General features: G+C 41.9%; 1 long non-coding RNA gene across 1 annotated transcript; it reads right to left on the minus strand.

Moving 5' to 3' along the window:
- Positions 1–217: 217 nt before the first annotated feature.
- On the minus strand, positions 218–4962 carry LOC116405494. Its single transcript, XR_004218640.1, has 2 exons — positions 4788–4962; positions 218–682 (listed from the first exon to the last, which is right to left on the minus strand). It is a non-coding gene; the product is annotated as an uncharacterized LOC116405494 (long non-coding RNA).
- Between the last annotated feature and the right edge of the window lie 3552 nt (positions 4963–8514).

The following is an 8514-nucleotide window of genomic DNA, read 5'->3' on the forward strand; positions in this document are numbered from 1 at the left end:
AGAAAAACTTGCCACCCATCCAACTTGGAACAAAGATTCATGAAATTAAGGGGTAAAAAGAAAAAGGTATAGAAGCGGATAGCATCTTGGCTTCTTATTAAAATGGAATAGTGTAACCAGACGTGGAATTTGTAAAGCATCCATCCCAGATAATTCTTCCAATTTCAATCCTCCAACCCTCTTCCTAACACAATTAAATTAGAGACAACTTATCAAATAGAAGACCAACAGCCAACATAGGAATAAAAGTGCACATTATCATGAGGTATGAACAAATAAATTAAAGATGTACATAAGTCGCTAACATCATACTCAAAGCAGAATATATTCTATACGGACATTATTTTAGATATGCTCAGAATCATGCTTCTGCCTCAAGAAGTCCAAATAAGCTACAGAGAGAGAGAGAGAAAGAGAGATGAAAACAAAAGGATTTTGGAACTTCCTCTTTGTGAGTGTGTGTGTGTGTGTGTGGCAGCTGTTGTGGGGCACCTCTTCAACTTATACTGAGACAGTCTTGAAGCAAATAACTCCAATTCTTGGGGATCAGCAATTCTTTCCTGTTCTGCCGTCCAGACACGTACTACTCCATCTAAACAAGCTGTGACAATATCTCCATTTTCCAAAAACTTGGCATCCCAAACGCAACCAGGATGCTCAATGCTCTAGACACAAATTCCATCTGCAACAAAATAATCCAACTTCGTGATACTAAAATGCTATTAGGGTTTAGGGTTTATAAATAATTATAGTATAATAAACATAATTCAAATTTAAAAATCAAGCTACAAAAAAAAAAAAAAACCCACTCTCTTAAAGAAATTCAATTCAACACATAAACTTTAGCCAACTTCAACACCCCTTCAGGGCTTCACCAGTCCTTCGCCTTTCCACTAAAAGTTAGTCATCTCTTCCCAACCAAATGCTCCATCAAACAGACTTCAAATAGATAGAGAAACATTTCTCATAAATACATGAAAGGTTCAACTCACAAACTCGGTTTGGCCACAGTGAAGGATCTTAAACGAAGCTCAGTATCTCAGAATTATGATAGAACACCACAGCAGTGTTCGTATATGTTGATATAATATGAAAACTTACACGAATTATTGAGACTCTTCGTGGATCAATAGAGTATTGATCGCGATTACAGATTCAAAGCAAAAATTACTCAAACTAATAGCAACCAAATAAAAGACTCAAGAACAATTCAAAGATGAACTTGGACCCTCTGCTTTCCCTCTCTCAAGGAGTAATGCAGATTTCCTTCCTCAAAGTTCCATACCCCTCCCTCTGTAGCTTCCTTTCTTTTATCTCTTTCCTCTAACTCCCGGCCCTACCAAAGTGGTCCCCCCTGGTAGGTTCTTGTTTCACCTGCAAAAGATTCAACCCACACCCACACAAATACAAAGAATATTTCCAGCACACTCACAAACACAGTACAATGGAGAGAAGCTGATATATGTGTGTATATATATTCAATATGGAATCATAAGCTTCAACCAAGTAAGAGGGCTGCTCTCTCCCCAATGAACAACGTTCATTCAAAATACATAATAACCAAGATAATCAACCCTAGCAAAAAACGCCTATATATATATTCCCTTTCTGCTGCTGCCACGTGTTGTTAGGACCACTGGTCATCCTAACAACCATGTTGTCTAGGTGGAATTTTTATTTTTACCCCTCCTTTGGTAAACTTGGGTGATTGGAGGCCTAGTGTAACGGACATACTTGTCCAAGGTGTGTTTACCTATGGCCGTATGCTCCGATTAGCCCCAATTTATCTTGTCTTTATGTCTTGTATGTAGTTTAGGTAGTTGCTTTAAATTTCAAGTCGATATGCTTGGGTGTGACGTTTCGGCATTTTCATATGCAAGCCTACCAGAGATGAAAATGTTAAAAATGTACTATAGGGGAGGCATACCTGTTGAATCCCCGCCCAAGCCTTGTCGTACTCTTTGCAATCTATGCTTTCTTATTGCAATTGACAGTCTTCAATGCTTGTTTTAACAATGTTTTCAATCAATTTAATCATCTTTCACGTTTTCTAAAAATATTTTCCAAGAACGTGAGGGGAGGTTGAAGCATGTGTTAAAGTTGTCCGCGATTTGTGGATTTTGATCGGCTGACTTGTTCGTCGAGCTAGAACAAGTGCCGCACAATCGTTCACATCGTGTTTGAAGAATTACGATTGTGACAAGTGGTATCAGAGCCAGGTTGGCTAGTTGACAGTGCGTGACAGAAAGATGTCGGTGGCGAAACAGTCTAGCAAGACCCATAATGAGCGACTTGTGGGAATCGAAGAGCAGATGCTCTACCTGGTGGAAGTTCCTGATTCCATCCGGTTCTTGGAACAACGGCTTGAGGATATTGCCAAGAAAGCTGATGGCATTGAAGCCGTGTCCGATTGCCTTGACGGACTACCCATCCAAGAGTTACTGACTAGAGTCGACACTCTAGAGTCCCGAGTAATGAAACGGGAAATGTCGCCTACGAGCTTGGGGACAGTTCATCGGGCTCTATTGCCCAGATGGAAGAACGAGTTATGGAGCTTGATAACTCGCAAAAGAACATGTTGGAGATGATCAACGGCATGACAGAGGATTTTCGAGCAACCCTCGATGTCGTGAGGAATGAGCTCGCATAGGTAAACACGAGGGTGAACCTTACTATACGAGAACTAGCAAACCAGGCTCCAGCTGGAGGAGCCATTCCTGTGGGCAGAATCAAGGTTCCTGAGCCCAAGCCCTTCTGTGGGGCGAGAGATGCCAAGGCATTGGAAAACTTCATCTTTGATGTCGAGCAGTATTACAAAGCCACGAACACAATTACTGAAGAGGCCAAGGTGACGTTGGCAACCATGCATCTGTCAGAAGATGCGAAGTTATGGTGGAGGTCCCGATACATGGACATTCAAGAAGGGCGTTGCACAATCGACACGTGGGATGCCCTAAAAGGAGAACTTCGTTCGCAATTTTTCCCTGAGAATGTCGAAATTCTAGCCCGACGGAAGCTGCGTGAATTGAAGCACACGGGAAACATTCAGGACTACGTGAAACAGTTTGCGGGGGTGATGTTGGACATACGCGACATGACCGAGAAAGACAGTTTTATGTTTTGTCGAGGGCTTGAAGCCGTGGGCTAGGACCAAGTTGTATGAGAAACGAATTCAAGACCTCACGTCAGCATACGCAGTGGCTGAACGGTTGTTTGACTCATCTAGCGAATCTCAAGATGCAAGACGACATCAAGCTTCCTCCTCTGGAGGAAACAGAAACAACCGCCCAAATTCCCCGAAGACTGCAGGGGGAGACAAGCGACAAGGTGGAGATCGCAAGCCCTTCCAAGCGAATACAGGAAACAACTGGCGAGGACCAAACAATCAGAACAACTCCGGTCGTTCCATCAGTTGTTTCATATGTAAAGGGCCCCATCTTGCCAGAGAGTGCCCCAACCGTACCGCCTTCAACGCTTTTCAAGCTACCCTAGCCTCGGACTCAGATGATAGATTGAGTCAGACTGAAGGAGACGTTGGACAGATAGAAGAGGGTGAGAATCCTCGGATGGGGGCCTTAAAGTTTCTGTCATCGCTCCAGAAGAAGATGGGGGAGACCAGTGGACAGGCAAAGAATGGTCTCATGTACGTAGACTGTTGGGTCAACCAGAAGCCACCCAAGAGCACTATGGTGGATTCTGGTGCTACTCATAACTTCATTGCAGAAGCGGAAGCCAGACGGCTGAATCTCCGTTGGAAGAAAGACGCAGAAAAAATGAAAGCCGTGAACTCAGCTGCCCTACCTATCGTCGGGTTGGTAAAACGAACGACCATGAGGATGGGAGAGTGGAGCGGTCCCATAGATTTGGTGGTTGCAAAGATGGATGACTTCGACGTGGTACTAGGTATGGAGTTTCTACTTGAGCATCAAGTCATACCAATGCCGCTAGCCAAATGTCTAGTGATTACTGGAACGCCTACTGTTGTTCAAACGGAGATTCGTCAGCCGGATGGGATATAGATGATCTCGGCTATGCAGTTGAAGAAAGGCCTTGCTCGTGACGATCTAACCTTTATGGCTATCCCACTGGAGTCGTTGGAAAGCTCAAGGGAAACAGTCCCCAAAGACATCCTGAGTGTCTTAAAGAAGTACAAGGATGTGATGCCAGACAGCCTGCCCAAATCATTGCCTCCGTGGAGAATGATCGACCATGAGATCGAATTGCTGCCAGGGGCAAAGCCGCCTGCGAAGAATGCTTATCGTATGGCGCCACCGGAGTTGGCCGAACTTCGGAAACAACTGGACGAACTACTGAACGCAGGATTTGTGAGGCCTGCAAAAGCTCCATATGGAGCTCCAGTCCTTTTCCAGAAGAAGAACGATGGAAGTATGCGGTTGTGCATCGACTACCACGCCCTAAACAAGATCACGGTCCGCAACAGATATCCGCTACCAATAATCAATGACCTGTTTGATCGCCTTCATGGAGCAAAGTATTTCTCGAAGCTAGATCTGCGATCGGGCTATTATCAAGTAAGAATTGCCAAAGAGGATGAGCCCAAAACCACCTGCGTTACGAGGTATGGGGCGTTCGAGTTCCTTGTCATGCCATTTGGTCTTACCAATGCGCCTGCAACGTTCTGTACGCTAATGAACCAGGTCTTCCATGAATACCTTAACAAGTTTGTGGTGGTCTATCTGGACGATATAGTGGTCTATAACTCCACGCTAGAAGAAGAAGAAAGGAATAACAAAAACTGATGAACTCCTATAGATTGAAGTATTAACCTTTCCATATCTTTGCCGAACAATCTTCACTCCCACTAACAATGACTTCGGAAGCATGTGAATCCACTGAATACACAATGGAAGTGTCACCAACCATCTCCATCAATGTTTCACCACTTAGTGCCCATAACCTAATGGAACTGTCTGAATGGAAAAGAAAATCAAAGTCAACTTTCTAATTAATTCAATATTCTAATATAAAGAATATAACAAATAGTCCTCCCATGTGAAATGAAAAGTGGTTCTACAGATTGAGAGAAGGCAATAGAAATCACTCATTTTAATATCATTTAATATTTCATCAACAACCTATAGAGTTTATTAATCTTTTTCTTTCCTACTAAAGAAGCTCTAATTTATTACTCTAGGAATGGTCCTTTCTAACTTATGTACAGGTAACAAAAAATAAATTGAAGAAATACTCTGAGCTTTTCCATTTAGAAATCCCAATGAGCAAAGACTAAAGTCTTCCCGGGATTCTTAGGATGCCAAACTCCTCTCATTGGATAGACATCAATATATCTTAGATGAGAAGCTACCTTGAATAGCCTTGCTTCCTCAGCATATAAACATAAATATATTTGTTGTATTCAATCAAAAATAAAAGATAAGCTTGTTTTGAAACCAATTCCAAAAATCTCTTCGAAAATATGTTGGGAGAGTTGTTGTTGTTTAAATACTTGGTCCTTCGAAGGTTGGAATTACAATGTAACTTTTCACATATTCATGAAAAGTTATGATTCTTATTATGAAAGAATGAAACTTCGAACTAGTTCCTAAAGGTAGTACTTTTAGCTGATGTGGCAATTTGGATCAGCCATGTACGGTTGCATTCCTCAATGTGAGTGATAATCAAACCCAAACTACCTCAAAGGAATTATTTTCTATAGTAACTCCATCTTTACCAACTTGCGACATAAAACTATCTACCTCAAAGGACTTAGTTTTTCACAATGAATTCTCCACCAATAGTGGCTAAGAGATGGAGTATATATTGAGAATTGTAAGTACTTACAAGTAGTTGAAATAACTGTTTTTATGAAACAGTTTTAATTGCAGTCTTAACAGCTAAACAGTTTAATTATTTAAACTGTTTTACTAACTAACTACAGCTGTTTAGCCATGGCATTCTATATTACATCATTCCACCCCCTAGCATGGAACTCGACCCGAGTGACTTAGTTGACAAGGCAGAAATCATATGGGGCATAGTACTGTTTCAGGTCTGCCACGTTAAAAATAGGATGAATGTGCAAGTCTGGTGGTAGTTCAATTCTGTAAGCGTTATCTCAAATCTTTTCTAGGACACGAAATGGTCCTAATTGTCTGTCTTTCAGTTTGTGTTCCAGTTGGAAATCGAATTTTTCTGAGGTGAATCATTACTAAGTCTCCCTCAGTAAGGGTAGCTTGTCTTCTCTTTTTGTCTGCTGCCTTTTTGTAGGACTGAGTTGATTCTTTTAGGTGGTTATGGACTTCTTCGTGTAAATTCTGAATCTTTTCTACCATCTTTTCTGCTTCTGAGCTAGTGTCAATAGTTGTGGGGAGTGATGCTAGGTCAAAGGTTGTTAGTCTTGGCTGTTTTGTGTATACGACTTCAAATGGACATTTGCCGGTTGATCTATTCTTCATATTGTTGAAGGCGAATTCTGACTGTGCAAGAGCTAAGTCCCACTGTTTTGGTTTGGATCCACTAAGACAGCATATTAAGTTGTCGACAGTTCTATTTGTAACTTCTGTTTGGCCATCTGTTTGAGGGTGTGATGTTGTGCTATATTTCATTCAAGGTTGTGTCAAATTTGCTCCATAATGTCTTCCAGAAATGGCTTAGGAACTTGACATCCCGATTAGAAACAATGGTCTTTAGTACTCCGTGCAACCAAACTATCTCTCGACAAAATAAATTAGCTATGTAGGTGGCATCATTTGACTTCTTACAAGCCACAAAGTGTGCCATTTTACTGAATCTGTCGACTACAACCATGACTCAGTCATACTGCCTTTGAGTTTTTGGTAATCAGAGCCCGAAATCAATTGATAGATCTTCTCAAATGGAAATTGGGGTAGGTAATGGTGAGTACAGGCCTGCGTTTATACTTGAACCTTTAGCTCTTTGGCAGATAGGGCACCTTTTAATAAAGTTGTTACAGTATCTTCTTAATTAAGGCCAGTAGTATCTCTTAAAGATTATTTCAAAAGTTTTATCCTGCCCGAAGTGTCCAGCCAATCCTCCTGAATGAGCCTCTTTTAGTAGTGCTTCTAGAAGTGATGTGTGTGGGATACACAACTGATCTCCTTTGAATAGATATCCTTCCATTATATGGAAGTCTTCCGCCTTGGTGTAGTTGCTGCATTTGGTCCATGTCATGGCGAAGTCAACGTCTTCCCCATATAGGTTAGGTAAGTGTTTGAATGCCTCGATCTCCATGGATAGAATAGTGAGTAAGGAGCTCTTCCTGGATAGTGCATCTGCCACCTTGTTCTCCTTACCAGTTTGGTGCCTAATGACAAAGTCGAACCTTTGTAGGAAGGAGATCCATCGTGCGTGCATCCGAGTAATATTCTTTTGTGACTAGAGATCTTTCAAAGAGAAGCGGTTCGTTAGGAGTACAAATTCCCTGCATAGGAGGTAACGTTCCTACTGTTTGAGTGCTCGGACAAGGGCATAAAGCTCTTGTTCATAAGTGCTCCAGGACTGTCTTGTTGTGCTCAACTTCTTACTGAAGTATTCAATAGGGTGGCCTTGCTGTGATAACTCGGCTCCAATTCCGGTTCCGCAAGCATCAATAGCTACTTCAAAGGGTGATGCGAAGTTCGACAATTGTAGAACAGGGCTGGAAGTTAGTCTTCTTTTTATCTCTTCAAAGCTCTGCTGTTGCTGTTCGTTCCACTTATAGTTCCCTTTCTTTAGGCAGTCGGTTAAGGGGGCCACTATTGAGCTGAAGTTTCTGATGAATCTTCTGTAAAAGGATGCCAAGCCAAGGAAGGCTTGTACCTCCTTGATGGAGGTTGGTATTGGCCAAGACTTTATGGCTTCTGTCTTCTTTGGTTCCATACCTACTTTTCCTTCTTTGATTACGAAGCCGAGAAAGACAATTTCCTTGGTGAGGAATGTACGTTTCTTTGGATTAATGTACAGTTCAGTTTCGGCCAGGACTTGGAACAATTTTCTTAAGTGCTGAATGTGGTCTTCAGTACTATTGTTGTACAAGAGGATGTCATCAAAGTAAACCACTATGAACTGGTTTAGAAACGAGCACCTGGTTCATCAACCTCATGAAGGTGCTCGGTGCATTGGATAAGCCAAAGGCCATCACCAACCATTCAAATAACCCTTCATTAGTTTTGAAGGTTGTCTTCCACTCGTCTCCGGGCCTGATTCTTATTTGGTGATAACCGCTTCTTAAGTCAACTTTTGAGAAGATGGTAGCTTTACCTAGTTGATCTAGTAAGTCTCCAATTCGAGTAATAGGAAATCGGTATTTTACAGTGATTCGGTTGATAGCCCTGCTGTCTACACACATACTTCAACTTCCGGCCTTAGGTGTGAGCAGTGTTGGCACAACACAAGGGCTTAGGCTAGGCTTCATGTGACCCTTTTTCAACAAGTCTTCAATGTGGTCATGTAAATTAGGTAGCGAGGCTCCTGGGGTAAGATCAATTTGGTGTTGGATGTCACGAATTGGTGGCAATCCTTGCAAGTCCTTCTTTAGGTGAGGAAATCTGCAAA

Source organism: Cucumis sativus, unplaced genomic scaffold (genome assembly GCF_000004075.3).
Source record: "Cucumis sativus cultivar 9930 unplaced genomic scaffold, Cucumber_9930_V3 scaffold112, whole genome shotgun sequence".
In the NCBI taxonomy this organism is placed as follows: domain Eukaryota; kingdom Viridiplantae; phylum Streptophyta; class Magnoliopsida; order Cucurbitales; family Cucurbitaceae; genus Cucumis; species Cucumis sativus.